Source organism: Salminus brasiliensis, chromosome 10, assembly GCF_030463535.1.
Source record: "Salminus brasiliensis chromosome 10, fSalBra1.hap2, whole genome shotgun sequence".
NCBI lineage: Eukaryota > Metazoa > Chordata > Actinopteri > Characiformes > Bryconidae > Salminus > Salminus brasiliensis.
In genome coordinates, this window is record NC_132887.1 from 22532504 (window position 1) to 22552878 (window position 20375).

Consider the following 20375-nt stretch of genomic DNA (forward strand, 5'->3'; position numbering starts at 1 on the left):
ACAAGATTACTATGTCAGAGGGGAGAGAGAGAGAGAGAGCGCGAACGCGTGAGAGAGAGATGGCATGGAAGTATTTCTGAGGGATTGTGTTTGAAGGGCTTAAAGGGCGTATGTCATACGCAGCACAATTTTCTTCTCTTCTTTAACATTAAAACCATTTGAAAGTTTCAAGTTTTTTTCAAGAGTCCACTCACTTTTTTTCAATTCTATGTCTGATGTGGTGTCACAAAAATCAACACATATATTATTCAGTTGTATTAATACATGTAGTAAATGGGCCTAAGGGAAATACAGTGGCATGCAAAGATTTGGTCAGTAACAAAGCTGTTACTGTGATGAGCAAGTGAAAGATGGCCTGATTTCCAGAAGGCAAAAAGTTAGAGATGAAACATTTCTTTTATATTTAAATGCATATATTTTAAAAATGTCCATCTTTTACCATGTCAAAATAACCACAAAAAAAAAAAAAAAAACACCATACATGGTCAGTACTTAGTAGGGCCCTGGTGTAGGATTGGGCAGTATCCACTTTTTTCTTTCCGTTATACCATCTCAAAATATTACCACGGTATAGGGCTTGGTAACACTGCACTGTTTTAAATCAGCCATTCAATAAATGTTAAGCTGTCTGACAATCTGACAGTTACAAATGTTTAACTGCTCTGAATCAGTAGAGATAAGCTGGTCAGCATTAGCTTAGTTAACAGGATAACAGTCAGTCTGGCTGACAGAAACACCACTTATATTTAAGTGTTTAGACAAGAATGACTCAGTTGAAAGGACAGAAAGCTGAAAGTAAAGATGGTTTTGGATCTGTAGCCACTCACTAAGCTAACCTTTGCTTAATTAGCTCAGCTACAGCTCCACCGAGTTTTAGACAGCCCAGTTCAGCTACCGTCAACGAAGTATTGAAGTCGAGCAATCGGTGTTGGGAGAAACAGAAGGGCAAAAATTGTATTGGTACTAGCAGCCGGCAATCATAGCTTAGATAAGTTAGTTAGCAAGCGAACCACCTGAGCTAACTGAGGCTCAAATCACACACGTTTAGAGGATAAAGCCTCATATCTGAGAGTACAGTCGAGTGAATGGTCTCAGGAGTGTTTCCAACTGTTTTCAGGCACATTGAGTTGGCTGCTTCATCCGCTCTAACATCAACAGTTTTTCCCTCACTCTAAAGGTGACACTTTATTTGGAGTGGTCCTTTTTAGATTAAACATCTCAACAACATCAATTCTGCAGTCTCATCTGAACAATCAGTAGATTATCAACAGACTTCTGCTGTTCTTCACTTTGCGTAAAGTGTTCAAGTTCAAGTACTACAGAACACCTCAACACCCTCAGCCAGCTGTTATAGACCTGCTGCTGACACCAGTCTGGAACTGGAGTTTAACTGGATTAGGCTGAGATTAAGGGGCAAGTTATGGTGAGGTTTAGGCTCTGGGTCAAGGTTAAGGTTAGGATTAGGGCCAGAGGGAAGGTCAGGATTAAGTGTGTGGTTAAGGTTAAAGTTAAGATTAAGCGCAGAGTGAGCCATAGGATTAGGTTTTGGGTCGAGGTTAAGGTTAAGATTAGGGCCAGAATGAGGGTAGGATTAGGTTTTGGGTTGAGGTTAGGGTTAGGATTACGGTCGGACTGAAGGTCAGGATGAAGTTTTTGGTTGAGGTTAAAAATAAGATTAAGGTCAGAGTGAGGGTTAGGATTAGGTTTTTAGGTTAAGAGTTTATTAAACATCTCCAAAGGACCTCTTAAAATAGTGTTACCCAGACCAATATTGCCTAAAAAAAGAAGACCTGTAGGATATTGAAGTCCTACAGGTTTTAAAGTCCAGCATTTGAATCATTTTCTTGTAATGGTGACCATGTGTGTGTGTGTGTGTGTATAAATATGCTTCTAGTCAATCACAGCTATCAAGTATTCCCTTTGTATCTGCCCTAAACACTAAGCGCTGCGGACGTCATTCGATGTTCCTGTTTGGTCTTTGGTCAGCCTCTCTAAGATGAAGGTTTTTCTAAATATTTTTCAGTTCTCCGTCATTGTAATGGTAAAATCTGTGTTGAAAGCAGTGGAAAAGTTCATGCTCATGTGTTGTCTTCTCTTTTCTCTCTCTCTGTCTCTCTCTCTCTCTCTCTCTCTCTCTTTCTTTTGTGTGCGTGCTGGTGGAGATTTATTTTTGAGCCGCATCCAGGCTGATGGCTCTGCTCCCTGATTGACAGAGCCCACATTACTGCAGCATGTTCTGTTAGCAGGCTCGCATGTTTACCCTACACAAGTTTGAAAGCTGAGTGGAGAAGTAGCAGCAGATGTCTCTCAGAGTAAGCAGGGGGTAGGAGACAGTGTAAACACACACAGACACACTTGACCTCCCCTCACCCAGTTAACTAACTGTAACCCTGGCAAACTACATGGGCACATCTGTGTCATTTGTATTTTTCATCCTATTTTTATAGATGTAACACCAGAGCTTAAGCATCCTGTAGCTTATTTGACAGAGCATCCTATATAACAGCTAATCAATACACATCTATCCATCATCTTTTCTGCTTTTACCAGCAAAGGGCCTCCCCAGTGGTCTGTGGGGTCTTGCACGGCTGTTAGAGGTCCCCGTTTCTATGTGTGTATGGACTTTCTCTGTGAGTAATGACTTGTACTTAATGGCCAAAAACTGAAACCACTTTTCCTTACAATGTGTGTGTGTGTGTGTGTGTTGCATACAGTGTGAATAGCAAGGTTCTAGCATACCACCGTCATTGCCTCAATGGGCTTAAGACACAAGGCAAGGACAGAAAAGTTCCTCTACACTGTCCACTAAATGTCTTACCTTTAGTGCTGCCAAGAGCGAGTGAGTGACACAGAGAGCTTCCTAATTGGCTTACTTCAATAACCAATCATTATTCTCTGTGGGTGGGATTTACAGTCAGCCTCTCTTTTTCAGTGTCCATCAGTGCAATTAGTTTATCTAACTAGCTACGGTGCTCTGAGTGGATTGAGTGCTTGAGTTGCTGACACTATGGATCGAGAGGATCGAGAGTTTGAATCTTGAAACACATCATCATCAGCAGCCAGAGCCCGAGAGAGCACAATTCACCTTGTTCTCTCTGGGCAGATGGCATTATTGAGAATTGCTGATGGGCTCCACCTACAGTCAGGATGTATAATTCATGCATTGAGCCAGCTCTTAACATGCATTTCTGGACAAGCTGAAAGATACAGGAACCGAATCATTTGGACTGCTGCAGGAGTATTACATAATTTCACACAAATATGGCTCATCTTACGCAGTGTTACGCAGTTCAACAAAGTTACATTCTGTTGTTGGCAGCTTGTTGATGCTGTGGTGGAAATGACAGAGATGCTATTCTCCATATTACAGTCAGTGGAGCTCCATGATTCTGAAGCTAAAAATGCGACATAAATGAAAACATACCTTAAACAAGCAATATTATGTTATTTTAACTTCATATATAACTTTATATATATATAGCCCTCTAGAAACACTGACCACATAACGTTCAGCCTTAGTGGGTTCTTTTCCGCTTCCATATATTCATTCCAGAGATGTAAAAGAGAAGCTTCAGAAATGTGAAGGTAAATTAGAGAAAAGACGAAGGCTAATCTCTCTTTTTGTCTCTGAGGAGAAGCTAATGAGTGAGCGCATTTATCTTTCATCTGTGAGCAACATCTCAATCAGACTGTTAAGGCTCAGAGAAGTAAGCAAATGCTGCGGTGTGTGTGTGGGAGCCTGTCTGAATTCCCACCATGATGGGCATCACTGCTGTGCGTGAGTAAAAAAAAAAAGAAAGTACGAAAGACGTGTAGGATGTTTGCACATTCTCATCAAGGACACATTCATCTTAGACCCGTCCTCCAAGTCCAACTCCAAATGAGATAAAGAGGGAGGGGGGAGGTTGAACACTTAAATGAACGTTATTTTTTTTAAAAACTCAGCAGCTCATAAATGTGATGTCTAAGAAAGTGGATGTGCACAGCTCTGCAAGACCTCAGCAGTGGACCATGAACGGCTGAGTTTTTTATAAATGCTGAACGGTTTTAGCGTCTTTGCACTTTTCCTATAGTCTGCTCTTTCACAAAGATTAAAGCTGGCCCTACGTTAAAAAGCATTGCCAATGTCGAATCCTCATTGTCAGTGTGTGAGTTATCCTAGGCAAGTCTTGGCAGCCGCCCCTAAATTCCCTGAACTCCTGGCTGAGTGGTGGAGACTGTCAGCCTTTAGTGGTACGTACTCTTGTGTGCATCCTAGGCACGGTCTGAGAGACTCTGGCACAGCTCAAGACATTGTCTCAGTCTCAGGAGAAGCTGTCTGCTCTTTTGACCAACTTTGCACTCACAAACACAAGTTAGCATCCCTCTCTTTTTGGGCTATTTCTATGGATATCAACAATTTAACCTCTAAAAACCCCTTAAACGTATATAGGCTGACACTTTATTAATATCACAAGTTGCATCACCTTTATAGGCCCTAAAATACAACCCTGTGGCACTCCACAAAAACAACCACTAAATAAGTGACTAAATAACTTTGTTTTTTTTCTAATAATTACTAGCTTAATTAATAATTTTTAATAATTTGCATCATTAACTATGGTTTTATTGGTTAAAATATCCAAATGTTTGTAGACACCTGCTTATTTAACATTTGCTTATCTAACCTGCTTATCTAACTTATCCTAAAGGTATTCTAATGTGCTTCATCGCTCCAGAGAATGCAGTCCAGATTTAGTTTGGAGCTAGGAATGTGGTGCCTCTTAACATAGGTGAATTCACTAATTAGAAAGGGACTGGATACATTTGGACATAAAGGGCCACTTTATAAAACATCACACATCACAATAGGCGACACACTGTATGTAAATTCTATTGGTACTGGTTATAAGTGCAGCACTCACTAGACTGTACTCATAACATTTGGGTTTATGGATAAGGAACACCTAGGAGAAGGTTTGCCACGTGCCACTTTTCTGAGAACTATTACCAGGTCAGAGTAAATGTTGATAAAACACAGCAGCAAAATTGTACGTTAGAGACGGAATAGTGATACTGTAACAGTGTGCCTGTAGGCAACAGTGCTGCAAACTGTATTATACACCCAAACTTCTACTCTACCAGGTTAGAAGGTATGATATGGAGATTTCAAGCCCATAAAGTCTACAGCCATGTCAATAAAGCTAGAAATAGCTAGCAGTGTATTGGGTATTGGGTATTTTGTAAATAAGGAAAGGTGGCCCTCCACAACTGGATTTTGACACCATCTAAATGATGCTCTTGTACACTTACCCCCTTCTTCTATACTACTGAAACAACCTTAGAGATATCTGTACTCACCATAGTGTTTACTTCCTTGGGTATTCTAGTAAAGCATGAAATAAATAAATGTTAACCCATGGACTTACTAGTAAAGAAAAGGCTCAGGTTATGGAAATAGCCACTGGGGAACAGAGTGACGTTCCCCTGATGTTCATGTCAAAGAAAAAAAAAAGTTTTGCCATATCAAAGATACATTTACATAAAAGAACAAAAGACATTAACAACAATAAACTTGAAGGATCTCGTTAAACTCATTGATAGAGGCACATGTTCCAAAACAGTCACTGAATAATTCATAGTCATTTGTGAATAATTTATTTTAGCCTCTGATGCTCCACCCACACGTAAACAGTGTGGCTGATATCTGTGGTATGTAAAACTGCCCACAGCTATTGAGATTTTGTAAGTTATGTTATCAGTGGTTTCTGTATTTTCAGCAGTAGAAAATGGTAAACATTGGTGTCATGGAGTCTCAAACGATAGGCCAAAGCCTGGCTTGCAGCATTTGCATTATGATGTTTGACAGACTGCAAACCATACTTGTTCATGGTTTCTGGAAAATTGTCACACTAGTGTCATTGCTGTTTTGTAAAACATGGGTACATGGCTACATATGCCACTCCGTACCACTACGAGGCACAGCGGTAAACCCAGCATTAAGATTATTAACATAAATCTGCAGTTTAAGGCCTTCAGTTTTTCTAGCCCCGTCAACCTGGAGACATGCTGTCCCCGCAGAGGGGTAAATACATGGTCTCACTTACACACGGTGATCTGGGAGTGCTCTTCTGTGCCCTGTCTGACACCTTATGAGTGGTTGATTACAGTGGTGGAGGATCACTGCAGGATTATGTGGGAGTTATCTCGGTAAGCGCTCGGATGCTTGTACTCCGAAGCTATTTGAGCAGAGACGACCTGTCTGTTCTCACCACTCTGTCACTCTCTGCTTTATGAGCAATACGCAGTCCGCGAATTGATATTCCATGCATGGAAAGCTTTTCGCAATTCACAACTCACCCACCATATCAAATTACGGCTTTGCTCAGAATGTTGATGTGGCAGCGTGTCAGAATTAAATTGTCAGCAAAAAAAGCGGTATTGGCGCAGGGACACCTGTATCAATATTTATGGCTTTTTTTTAAGCATGTGCAGTTTGTGTTACCTATTTTTAATTGTCTTATGTTTTTTGTTTTTACTGTTGGGGGCCTCTAGCTGTTGTGGAGCTGTTGATATAGCTGTTGATTTAATTAACCTGCACGGAAACAAATACACGTTCTTCTGAGGTCACATAACCAATAAAATCAAACAACATTTCCTAGACCAGTGGTCCCCTTCAATAGTGTGTAACTCAATATTGACTTCACCTCATCCTCATTGCTTAAGCTTGCCTTGGTCTGCCACACGTTGCCACAACTGACCATTGTTGAACATATTGTTATGAGGTTGCACCGTTTCTAAGCCTACATCAGTAACAATAGGAGTGAGTCTGCATTCACTCTTGTGCCTGCATAGATAGGACAGTTGCTTTTATTTAGCACTGTCAGTAAAGACTACTGTAGTAGACTTTGAAGGACACCTTCAAAAAGAGCTCATAAATCCAATATATGGGAATGAATATTTGCTTATGTTTAGAAAAACATAATTTAATACATTAGAATTTTTTTTAGCCTTTTTCTAGCAGTACAAGCACATTGCACGAACAGTAATAATCCAATGTACTGGCACAGGCAACCATGTGACATATGGGCACAGTCAGGGAGAGATCTCAGTACAAAATGACATTGGAATTAAGACCAATCACAAGGTCTGAGAACAAGCAACACAGAGATTAAGACTAATTGCAAGCAAAAGAAGATCTCAGAAGATCCAAAGAGAGGATGTTTTAGGAGAAAAAGCTCTGTGATTGGAACCAATCAGTCAGGAAGGAACAACAAAGGGATTAGAACCAATCATAGTGTGGAAGGAAGTCTTAGAACAAACAGCTCAGGGATTAGAACCAACTGGGTCAGGGTGGAAATTATAGAACAAAAAGCTCAACAATCAGTAGAGTAAAAGTAGAACAATCAGAGTCAGGGAGGAAGTCAATTAAGGACAATTTAGGGACGAGAAACAAATCCTAATGATAGAGGAAGTGTCCGAAGCAACAAGTGAGGGATGAAATCTCAAAAAAACCCAACAGGGATTAGAACCAATCATAGTAAGGGCGAAAGTGTCAGAAGGAACATCTCAGTAATTATAACATTTCATGCTGAGGGAGGAAGTTTCAGAAGGCAGAACTCTGGGATTAGAACCAATTATAGTGTGGAAGGAAGTCTCAGAACAACCAACTCAGGGATTAGAACCAACTGGGTCAGGGTGGAAATTTTAGAACAAAAAGCTCTGTGATTGGAACCAATCAGAGTCAGGGTGAAAGTCTCGGAATTAACAATTTAGGGACAAGAAACAAATCCTAATGATGGAGGAAGTATCCGAAGCAACAACTCAGGGATTAGAGCCAATCATATTGAGGAAGGAAGTCTCAGAAAGAACAACTCTGGGATTAGAACCAATCATAGTAAGGGCGAAAGTGTCAGAAGGAACATCTCAGTAATTATAACATTTCATGCTGAATGAGGATGTCTCAGAAGGAAGAACTCTGGGATTAGAACCGATCATAGTGTGGAAGGAAGTCTCAGAAGGAAGAACTCTGGGATTAGGACCAATCAAAGTGAGGGAGGAAATCTTAGGACAAACAACAGTCCCTGAACAAACTCATGGACTAAAACCAATCACAGTCAGGGGAAGGTATCGCCATGCTGCTTTTTAATACAAATCCTGCTGTGTTTTTTTTGTTGTTGTTTTGTTATTGTTAGAACCTATCGCAGTCAGGGGAAGTGTCTTCAGGATGCTTTTTAATTGCAAATCCTTTTGTGGCTCTGTTTGCAGATTAGGCCAGGTCTCAGAACATAAGGAGTTCTGATCAGAGACATGCATACACTGCAGGGCGTTCTTTCCATTTGAATAATACTGCCGGCTCTAGTGTTTCTGACAGTTACAGTACATGCCTGTTTGTTCATATCTTATATTTTCTATAGACCAGTTAATATAACCTTAAAAGTAAAGATACCAGAAGATGAAGATGCTTGTCTCTGAACAGTACCCTAGGAGAAGGTCTGTTGATTTTATAAAAAACATTCTAAACAGATGAATATTTGTATTTGTATTTTAGATGCAAGATTATAGACACACATTATGTAACAGTACCAGTACCACACCAATTAAGTTGTTTTCTGTACCCGTACATTAAAGCACAAGAACGTAGGTTCCGTTTCCTCTGGAGGTTCTGTTTTTTTAATGCGTTTGCCTTTAAGGTGAGCATTTCTGAAGCTCTACTGTGGTTAAACATAACCTATCCATGCTGCTTTTACATACAAATCCTACCGTGGCTGTCTTTTTTCAGAATCTGACCCCTCAGAGGCAGGGTTTTAGTTTGTAATATTAATCCCTAATTGCGCGCATTAGGTCCGCAGCCTCCTCCGCAGCCCCGATTTCCGTGCGTTCCCTCCCCTCTTGGCGCAGGCGATGAGGGGAGCTGCGGCACGTTCGGGATTGGGATTCGGGGGCCCTGTCACGCCGATTCCTTCCCCAGCACATCAAAGCCTTCTGGGGAACGGCCTTTGAAGTGGCTCCAAAAAAACAAGACGCAGCTCCCTCCGTCGCCAGCCGCTTCCAATGCAAGAGAATGGGAGTCAGACCAATCAAGCTGCCATTACTGAAGGACGGCCTAATAGAACGTAACCGAAAACCACCCCCCCACCCCCACTCCTCCCTCCCTCTGTCAATGACCATGGAAGGAGCAGCCCACGTAGTAGAGGCAGGCACGCTGGTGTATTTCACTGATATGCTCGCCCAAGGTCTAAATCCATCTGGCAGAATCATCACACGAATGCCAAAGCATGGATTTGCCTTGAGAATACAAATATCTGTTTACATAAGCCATTATGTGTCTGTGAAATGCTTATCTATATTTAATATTTTCATTACAGATCACTTGCTTGGAGCCAGATGAGGAATTTCAGAAAATATTCAAATGACATTGAGCTTTTGTCAGTATACAAATACAACTCTACTATAAGAACATGATGGATTAATTGGGCCGTGCAAAATGTCTTTTACATTTAGGCAGACTCTAAAATGCAACAATTAATATTAAAGATGCCTCTCCCTACCAATGACGCCTGCCTTTTCAAAATGCTTGCAACAAATTTTGACATATTTTACATTATTGGACAGTTTGCCCGAAAATTCGACCTGTTTAACCCCTTAAACAGCCGAAGGCCCACTGACAGGCCAAAAGTGTTATTACAAGCGTCTATTACCAAAGAATAGCCCCACCAGTTTTGTACAGAAGTCCCTGTAGTTACAGAGTAATACACCTTAGTGCATATTAAGGGCCTGCTGCATTAAGGGGTTAATGTCTCTTTGCCTAAAAAGTAGTCAATTACAGATGATATGACTGGTGTTAGAATCTTGCTTCTTTACTTTCACACTGCAGCTACTGGGTTGTGATGAAAGTTTGTACACACACACACACACAAACACACACACACTAATTAGCACCATATCATCTGCATGCCTCACACTGCTGCTTTTCCAAAAAGTTGTGGTTTTTGTGGATTTTGTGGCTTGTGGTTTTTGAGGTATTTTTTCCAATTCCCATCCGCTAGCAGGGACTCCCTGCATCACACAGTGCTACCAGTGCTAGGAGTGTAAAGGCTAGCACATGCCAGACGTATGTCACACGGGGCAGTGGTGGCTCAGCGGTTAGAGCTCCGGGCTATTGATGATGGTTGTGGGTTCAATACCCAGGCTTTTTACATTGACTTCTATTGAAGTTAATAAGGTTTAAAGTGACCATTTTGGATATACACGTTTTTGATATACACGTGTTAAAGGTACAGTAATAAAACAATCAGTTCAATTCTAGGGGATTAAAGGAGTTTGGCAGAGGTTATGAAAAAATAATGCAGGAAAAAAAAATAATCAAGAAAAAAAATTGCATACAGGCCCTTTAAGTATAATTTCACAGTACACTGCTGCTGTAGGCCTTTATTGTATCTTTATTTTAATTGTGTTTTTATTTGAATATGTGTGTAATGCCTGCATGTGTAGTGTATCTTTATCAGAAAATAGATTCCTTTATTTATTCATTATGCATTCCATTTTGCAAGATGTTGTAACAAGTACACAAATATCCAGTGACTACAGCAGAGACCGTGTCGGTGCATCTGCTGGGGGGTGGCGTCAGATTGTAGGCGGCTTCAGTGTGCGTCTCTCATTAAAATGAATGAAGCATTGTTAACTTTTAAACAAATAAACGCAACCAGGTCTGGAAAGCTGTGTGTTTGTTTTCGATGTTAGCAGGCTTGCGGTGTAGCACACTGCCACACAGACCTCCACTGGTCATCCTGCTTCCTCCAGGGACGTCTAAATGCGCTTTAAAGAAGCTCAGTAACTTTCTGCAGCAACGTGGAACTGGAGCACAACACACACACATACTCATTCACATACACACACTCTCGCATACACACCCGTCCCAGCAGAGCCATCTGCTAATGCTGCTGAGGTGATTACATTAGGATTTCATCATGTCAGCAGCATGTCCAACACGGCACACTTCCGTCTCCGCCAGCGCCAAGCGGGCTGCGGCTGCCTCTGCCACACACGCGCACTCACAACCTTATTTCACATGTGCGCTCTACCAACACACCCATATAGCAGTATTCACAGGTGAACGGCACATTTGCTCATGTGCTTTATGTGTCTGTCTGTGTGTATGTGTATGTATGTGTGTGTATACCCATCTGGCTTTGAGTTACGCTCTTCTTGCGTTTTCTCTGATCGGGACACACACTGTGTCCCATTTCTCCTCCTTTTTATCTGCATCTCCAAAAAATCCACTCCAGTCTCCGCTCTCAGACTCTCAGACTGACACAATTCCATAATCTGTTCCTCAAATATGGGCCAACACAAGAAATATAATTACACACTGCAGAAACAGCATCCTTCTGGTAACAGCAAAACCATACATGATCTTTTTTGAGCGTTTCATCACTGTCACGCTAAAACCTTGTATCTCCAAAATTACAGGAGGAGTAAAAACCTTCTTAAAGCAACATTATATAGCATTTACCTTAACATAACAGCTTCAATTATTGTGATGCTTCACTGACCAGTACTAAGGAGAGTAGTGTCTCTAGCGCTGTTTGGCATGCTGCTCACTGCATTAAGACATTGCTTGCGAGAACTGCGTAACACTGCACAACCCAAGTCATTTTTGTGTAAGATCCTTTAATATTACTCTACCATCTCAGTCCACATGCATCTTTCACTTTCACTGACTAATCTGTATCTCTCAGCTTGTCCAGAAATGCGTGTGTATGGGTTCATGGATGGCTCAATGTGTGGAGGAGCCCAGGTCCTATAATTGCAAGTTATTTTGGAGCATTTTCATTGATCCATTCATCATTTTGTCTTTGCATGACAGTGACAATATGTAGACCTATATAATCATTGTTTTCATGCCAAAACCTTGTATCTCGGAGGTGGCAGCTTTGCAAGAGAAGTAAAAAAAAATCTTCTTCACTTTCAAAGGAAGTCAGTGTAAAATTATTTTATTCCCAATCATTTGGAGCATTTCTATTGGTCATTTCTATTTATAGTGTAAAGAACATTGTATTCATCAGGATACAACGTGAAGACTGGCAGATTTAAGTTATTTTAATAAATGGAAAAGTATGACAGCAGCATTATATAGATCTATATATAGTGGTCTCCATATGGGAGTGGCAAGCAAGCTGAACTACCAGTCTGTTATTTTAGCTGCAGACTACAGCAGTTTCTTTTAAAAGACAAAGGTGCAAAGCATCATCTGGGTATTGCCGGGCATAAGCACTTAATATATATATATACAGGTCTCTGAGTTATGACAGATTGAGCAGTGATATCAATTAATTAACCTAAAGGACCCATGTCCTGCTTTTTTAAAGCTGATTATGCTGTTTTCAGGGTTTTTTTTTGTCTCAGTCCTGCTTATCTATTAGAATTAACTGGCTGTTTTTGTTCTTTTGCCTTTAAGACTGACACTGTGCATGTAGATCACCTCTCTTCTGATTGTCTGTCTAAGAAACACTTCTTATGACTTTAATGTAAATGACAGGAACTAAACTGCTGTACTGGTGTGCAGTCGATATAGAGTGTATTTCTAATTCTAATTGAAAAAGAGGGGAGTGAATGTTGCAAACTCTTGATGAAGTAAGAAGTAAGAGAAGTGTGAGAAATATGAGACCTCACAACTAGCCGTTTACTCTCCAGACTATATATAAAAAGAAGCTGCAGAAACTGTTTTTGTGCTGTCAATCAAAACATATTTACATGTATAGGTTCCACTAAGAGTATTGGAACAAGATCAGTTTATATTTGCTATTCATTGAATTCACTGGTTCGAGATCAAAAGATGACGTTATTTCCTGATGTTTACCCCTTGACGAATCAAACAACTTACAACATGGCACCCTTGCTGGCAGACCATCCAATTCTTCGCTGAACAACAGTATAGAAACAGGTAGTGTTGAAGTAAATTACATTAAATAGCTGGAAAGGGTAGAGAAACAGGCTTGGGAATGGTCATCAGTTCATTTTCCTGGACTGGCAAGGAAGTAGGTGTTAGGGGAGTGAAGGAACAATGCCTTTTCCTTCCTCAACATTTGTGGCTGAAGTGCCCTTGAGCAAGACACCTAACCCCCAGTTGCTGCCTGGGCACTAAGGTGGCTGCCTGCCACTCAGGGGGTGTTTTCATGGCACTATAAGTATATGTTCACTGCTACTGCTATTTAACTACAGGAGATTACATTTTGTTGCACTGCTTTGCAATGGCTGTAAAGGGTATTAATAAGGTGAATATATGTAAATTTGTTGATTTTTGTGACCTTTTGTGTGACAAATTATAGTGGCACACAAGTCACACTTCAAAATACTGACTATTTTTGCTACATAGAGTGCAGTATATGAACTGGAGAGTGAATGTTAGATCTTGGAAGTGTTTATATGTGTATATCTGTGATCAGAGGTGTCAAGTAATTAAGTACAAATACTTCATTACTTTTACTTAAGTAGATATTTTGGTTATCTATACTTTACTAAAGTAATTATTTTCTTGCTTGTCATCGTTCAAATAAAAAAAAACCTATCCAGATAAATTGCGCCATTGGGAAAGTGTGACAGAGCAGACGTATGTAGTCTAGTATGAAGAAGTCTGTGGCACAGACTCAAGAAAACTGACTGACCAATTAAGCCCCACATTTACATTCCAAAAAAAGTTATTAACATGCCTCTGAAGTTTGACTTTTTGCACCATTACAATACTTAAAGGCAACTACTCATAATATTTTCCGCTCCATGAAACACAATAATGCTTAGTAGTTCACATAGATGCTCTTATATATTTGATATTACTTATATATTTATATATTTATCTTATATATTTGATATTACTAAAATGCATTTATTTTAAAAGGGCCGATATGCAGCTGAAACAGGCAGCCTAGTGCATCCCAACATTTTTCCACATGAACATTAATATAACATGATAGTCATTATGGCTTTTAGAAAAATGTTTTTTGGGAAGGTGGGGTAGTGCACTATTGACCCCTGTGGCACGGCCTAAGCTTTTGCCATTTGTTTTCCTTACAATACTTCTACTTTTCTACTACCAGTACTTTCACACTTTTACTTGAGTAAAAAGCTTAAGTTGATACTTCAACTTTTATATAACTCTTTTCTGTAGAATCCCCAGTATCTGCACTTCTGTCTGAGTAATGAATGTGAATACTTTTGACAACTTTGTCTGTGATACATGTGTCTACTTTTCTGTCTCTGCTTGCTTTTGTGTTACACTGGTGGCTACATTCTATAAAGGCTGCTGTCCTTAAATCCTTATGCCCTTAACCCTTTTGCTGAGTAACATGCCATCTGAGAAAGAAAATGCCTACTAAACAAAATCCCCACAACATTTTAAAGGGCCTTTATTATGATTAGTGAAATGTTTTGGAGACATTTGGGTTTGAGGTCCAAAAATGAATATAAGACTTTTCAACAACTTCAATTAACAACTTTAATACATGGCACCTTTGGTGGCAGACCATGCAAAAAGCAGCAGTCTTATGCTGTATTTTTTTTTAATCAAGTGTAAAGGTTGTATATTTACCAGATCAGTTCACATAAGCGCTGCCGCAGCAGCCAGAGCCCAAGAGAGCACAGTGGGCCAGGCTATCTCTAGGTGGGTAGACGGCACTCTCTCCCCACCCTCATTGTGATGCTGGCTAGCACAGGCGTCTGTTGGCTGCTGTATTAGAGCTGGGGATCCGGTGCTTTCCTCCAGGTGCGTTGGCCGCCTAGTGATGCTGCATTGGTGTTCGACTTGCAATGCTCTCACCATTTTAGTGTGAGTGAGTGAGTGGGTGGGTTAATTGTACATTTACATTTATGGCATTTAGCTGATGCTCTTATCCAGAGCGACTTACAAGGTTACTCGTATTACAAAGATGGGCCAATATAGTGTTACGAGTCTTCCAAAGGACTCTTATTGGTGTGGCAATTAGTATGTGCTGCTGTTGCTTCTTACTTGATAACTACATGCTCGCACTCTGCTCTCTGATTTGTTGCATTAATGTCAAATAAACTTGCTTTCTTTTGGCAACAGAAAATCGAAATAAACAACAAAGCCTTTTCCCAGGGTGTTCATGTTGTTTCAGAACAAACTTATTTGAACAGAGATCACTTCGTTCTTACGAGCTCCAAAGTCATAAGTAGGAACTTCCGAGAAGCATTAAAGTAAATACCAAGTAATATTTGGTTGCAAATCCCTGGCTTCCAATAACTGCATGAAGCCAGTTATCCACTGACACCATCAAATGCTTGTATTCTTATTTTGTGATGCTTTTTACAGGCTTTTGCTGCAGCTTTGTTCAGTTTGTGGGTGGTTAGCCACTTCAGCCTCATCTTCAGGAGGTAAAATTAATGCCCAGTTGAGTTAAGGTCTTGTGAAATACTTGGCCAGTCTAAAACTTTCCACTTGTTTCCCCCTGATGAAGTTCTTTCTAGTTTTGGCAGTGTGTGTTTTGGGTCATTGTTTTTCTGCATGATGACGTTCCTCCCAATGGGATTGGATGCATTTCTCTGTAAGCTGGCAGACACAATGCCATTTTGTCTATACTAGAAATGGACAACTCTCTGATCTTCATGTTGGTTTATTATTGGTCTATTCTTAAGGGCAAATGTAGTCAGGGGCAGTGGTGGCTCAGCAGTTAAAGCATCGGGCTATCGATAACAAGGTTGTGGGTTTGATTCCCGGGCTCGGCAAGCTGCCACTGTTGGGCCCTTTAGCCTCTCTGCCTCCTGGGTGCTGGAATTGGCTGCCCACCGCTCTGGGTGTGTAAGTACTCACTACCACAGATGGGTTAAATGCGGAGGACACATTTCACTGTACAGTGACAAATACGTGCACCTTTAGTCTTCCCAGGCAAAACCCAGGAGCAGTCATTCTAACATGACACACCTGGGCAACAAGAAAAAACCTGTCAGTCATCCACTAAAAAAGGGTGCCATTAAACAAAAGAAGCCATGTCGTACATTGTTTAACACATCTACATATAAATATCAGTAAATAGCCAAAACAATGGAACCTGCCATTCCAATACTTGCAGAGGAATATTTGCCAGATCAGTCTACAGCATGAAATACAGCATGAGTATAAGGAGTGTTTCAGCCTGCACTGCTTTTTAAATGAGGTACAATAAATTTGTATTCTTTGTAAGTACAAGGTGGCTAATAACCCAGCATTTGTACAACGGTCTGGTAAAACGCCTGAATTGAAGCGCTAAGACGAGAATGTGCAGCAGAGTCTGGAATGGATAAGGAAAAAACTGTCACCTAGGCTAAACCACAAAATGCAGGCCTTTCATCACAACAGGCTGATCATAACTAAGTAACTAAGCATTGGGCTCTGAGTGGTCCAGTGGCCCAGTGGTCTAGCGCTTCCACTATGATCCGGGTCATGCTTCTTGCCATCAGCAGCCAGAGGTCTCTGTTTAATGGCATTTCCTCTCCACATCACTCCCAGCACAGGCATCTGTTAGCTGTTGTATCAGAGCTGGGAAGCAAGCAGTGCTACATCAGCTGCAGTTCGAAAAGAGGCGGACACGTGTCTGTTAGTGTTAGGGGTATTGCTAGTAATGGGGGAGTTCACATGAACAGGGATTTGTTCACATGAATGGGGGAATTGAAAAGCTATGTCTTTCAGAACAAGTAGAAACTTTCAGCAAATGCATGGCAAAACATCATGATATTCACAACCAGAACCCAGGGAATAACCCCTCTTTCTTGACAGTTTCTAGAAAAACAAGATGGAGAGAGATTGTCAAGTGTCAAGTGGGTTTTTATTGTAATTTCAACTACATACAGAGTACACAGTGAAACGAAACAACGTTCCTCCAGTACCATGGTGCAACATAGACACAGTGCATACAGAACACAAGTGCAACACAGTACAAGTGCAGACAGACAACACAATACAGACACAGATTAATAAATAATTTAGGGGTAGTGTGCAAATTATGCAGTGTGCAATAAATATTGAATCCAGTGAGGCAGTAAAGTTATTCGTGCAAAATGCTTCCCATGTTGTCTGGGGTAAATGGTTGGAGAGAGAGATAGAGAGAGATGGAGAGAGAGAGAGTGTGTGTGTGTGCATGGAACAGAAAAAAAAAACCCTCAGTTCAGTCTCTGGAGTTGAGAAGTCTGATGGCTTGGGGGAAGAAGCTGTTGCAGAGTCTGGTCGTGTTGGACCGGATGCTGCGGTACCTTCTTCCTGATGGCAGGAGGGAGAACAGTCTGTGTGAAGGGTGGGTGGAGTCATCCACAATGCTTTGCGGATGCAGCGGGCAGTGTAAATGTCCATGACGGAGGAGAGAGAGACTCCGATGATCCTCTCAGCTGTCCTCACAATGCGTTGGAGGGTCTTGCGGTCAGAGGCTGTGCAGGTCCCAAACCAGGCAGTGATGCAGCTGCTCAGGATGCTCTCTATGGTCCCTCTATAGAAGAGGGTGAGGATGGGTGGAGGGATACGGGCCTTTCTCAGCTTCCGGAGGAAGTAGAGGCGCTGCTGAGCTTTCACAGATTTGCGCATATCTGTGAAAACACCACCTATAGTTTTGTATGGCATGGGTCATTACCAATCACACCTTTACCAGAAGCCACTGGTAAACATACAAAGTAGGCTAGGTCTGCATCAATAGGCTCTGCAAAGGTGCTGAATCTGATTAATTGAATCAATCAATCAACTGATGTGACCCCTGGAAGCACTTTTTAATGCATGCGTAAATATCTACTTTTACATAATTATTGACCAATGTATTAGAAAACACTCCTAAAAATAAGGCTTAGTTTTTGGCTTGAGCCACTTGAGGTTCTCTGTCCTTACAAACATTCTTTGAAAAATTTCCACTTCTTTTAGGACCAAAAATAGTATCCTGATGACGTTGGTCCAAAGAACCATGTTTACCACTTAGTTATGAATTTGAGGTAAACAGCTTGCTCACTTATGGCTTTAGGGGCTTATCTAAGGTGCTGTCTGGGTGGTCAAAAAGCTTAGGTTTGGACATTTTGCTGAAAGTCAAGCAGTACCAAACATCACAACCATCTAAACATCATTCTAATCTACTCCAGATGTCTTCAAACAACTGCACAGACTACGGATAAAAGACACAAGTCATATCCGTGATCAAGACAGGGTACCGCCTTGACTACTAATACCTGCAGTATTGATGCATTGATTAAACAGTACAACTGATATGTAGCATGTATGCAAATGTATTTAGTCATTGGCGTCATTGGTGTCCATAAGGCTGATATCACTGGTGGCGTTCTCTCATTCCAACAAGGCCGTCTGTACTTTTTTACTGCATTTGTCTTGAAATATGAAATGTGTTGCATTATGTTTTTTTTTGATATAGTGTCATTTACAGAAAGCCAGCAGTTGCTAATGGACTGAAACTTGCCATTATAGGAGCTTACTAGCAGTGCCTTTTGAAACACATCCTCTTATCTTTAATCTTATGTTCTCTCACAGCAATTCCTATTTAGGAAAGGCACTTTTCTCAACTATTAAAAAGCATTGATGCAATAACTGCGTCTGTGTAAGTGTGTGCTCATACCTGATTGCTTGCCATTAAAGCAATGTCCATTTTAGGTTAAAAAGTCAAATCTCTGACGTGTTTGTATAACTGCATGCTTTGTGTGTGCTCTTTTGTAGGGGTCTCTTCAGCAGCAGTTATACTGAAACACACTACAAAGAGGATGGACAAGCCATTACTGGCATTCACAACACTACGGTAGGGGGGAACAGCTGATAGCCATCAGCCATATTTCATGTATAGGTGTAATATACACCAATCAGACATACCATTAACACCACTTTCTAATTGTCCACTTAAAGTGAGCACACATGCCCGGAGTGGTGGACATCCATTGCTGCAGTGCCTGAAGAGTAGGGAGGGTGAAGGCCCCCGGCTCAGGGGCTCAACGGTGGCAGCTTGCAGTGCCCGGGCATCAAACCAACAGCCCTGTTATTAATAGCCCTGAGGCCCATTAGCTTTGTGCAAACTGTGTTCTTAAACCATTACACAGTTGACTTAAGATAATCTTAAGTCTGATGCTGATAAACTGTTGTTTAAACCTGAAAAACCTGGCACAGGTTAAGGCAAGGATGATGATTAAGACATAACATTTGTACAATGCTAACATTGTGATATGTTAAGCAAATTCCAAGCTAATCAGCTATATCTGTGGTAAGAAGAAAGCTCAGTAAATTTGCTGATTTTTGGTCAAATGAACAGTTTAAGAGCTCATATAGCATAACAACGTCTGTTCTGACTAGCCACTTACCATCCCAAGTCATTGCCCTTGCTTTGTACCTGCTGATAGACCCTGTCCTCTAAAGCTGTAGCTGCTCCACATCTGAGTGTACATTGTTGACTCCATTGTCAGACCTCGTTTTGGTCATCTAATGGACTCCGTGGAGTTATGTAATTAGATCAGCGCACAGAACAACAGCTGACAGACTTGACAACGCGTCTTCTTCCTCCTTTCCTCCACCCATCAGATGCTTTGTAGACAGTGTGCCAATGTTCACTCATCACATTTCACCCTGATTCAAGAGCACAATTAGCAGAGTTTGCTTTTTCTTCTTCAAAGACGAGCCGCGGATTGAAAAGATTGGTTCTTTAAAAAGAGGTAAGAGCAGCCTGACAAGCCTTCAGCAAAAGCGGCAGAGAAATGGTTCATAATGTTACTTTGAGATGTTTTTTAATTCGCTCACTGCACTGATGGTGTTGTGTTTTTTTGGGTTTTTTTGTCACGTCTAATTGAAAGTGTGCGTTTATGTAAATAGAGAGAGGAGTGGAATCAGAAGGGAGAACTGACAGAGGAAGAAAGTGTAAAACCAGGCTTCATAATCTGTTAAAACCTGGTTTAGAGCTGACATGGCCAAAGCTGCTTTATGAATCTTGACTTACTGTCTCATCCAGTTTACAGATTAGCATTTAAAAGAAGCACCTACAGTACTGTGCACTGCATCGCCAGTTTATTATAGGTACACGTAGCATATTGTGCCTCTCGGGACAGCGCTAGGTACGTCAGTTCTGGTCTTTTTCTCCTTCTTCTTTAGTTAGTCTGAAGAGACGAGAGGTAGCTGGTAGTTAACCCTTTAAAAAGTCTTCTTTTACCAATGAATAGCCCCACCAGTTTGTACAGGTGTCCCTGTAGTTATTGAGTTTTACACCATAGTGTGTAATAAGCTGTTCTGTGTTAAGGGGTTTTAAATTGGAAATCAGTAACCAGGAGTTTGCGGATTCAAATCCCATTATTGACTGGTTACTTCTGACTGGGCACCCAAGTCTGCTCCCAAATTGAGTGTGGAAAGGCTGCAAAGTGACTCATTTCCTTGCATGCGGATCAAT